The following is a 657-nucleotide window of genomic DNA, read 5'->3' as shown; positions in this document are numbered from 1 at the left end:
TCCCACTCTCCCTATCCCACCCCTCTAGGTGGTCACAAAGCACCGAGCTGATCTCCCTGTGCCATGCAGCTGCTTCCCACTAGCTATCTATTTTACATTTGGTAGTATATATTAAGTCCATGCCACTCTCTCACTTCGTCCCAGCTTACCCTTCCCCCTCCCTGTGTCCTCAAGTCCATTCTCTAATAGGTCTGTGTCTTTATTCCCATCCTGCCCCTAGGTTCTTCATGACCTTTTTTTTTTTTTAGATTCCATATATAGGTGTTAGCATATAGTATTTGTTTTTCTTTCTGACTTACTTCACTCTGCATGACAGACTCTAGGTCCATCCACCTCACTACAAATAACTCAATTTTGGGTTTTTCTATGGCTGAGTAATATTCCATTGTATATATGTGCCACATCTTCTTTATCCATTCATCTGTCAATGGACACTTAGGTTGCTTCCATGTCCTGGCTATTGTAAATAGAGCTGCAATGAACATTGTGGTACATGACTCTTTTTGAATTATGGTTTTCTCAGGGTATATGCTCAGTAGTGGGATTGCTGGGTCATATGGTAGTTCTATTTTTAGTTTTATTTATTTATTTATTTATTTATTTATTTATTTATTTATTTATGACTGTGTTGGGTCTTAGTTTCTGTGTAAGGGCTTT

The sequence above is a fragment of the Balaenoptera borealis genome, assembly GCF_965194805.1.
Source record: "Balaenoptera borealis genome assembly, chromosome: 16".
Classification (NCBI taxonomy): domain Eukaryota; kingdom Metazoa; phylum Chordata; class Mammalia; order Artiodactyla; family Balaenopteridae; genus Balaenoptera; species Balaenoptera borealis.
The sequence above is the reverse complement of the archived record's forward strand: the minus strand, read 5'-3'. Positions refer to the sequence as shown.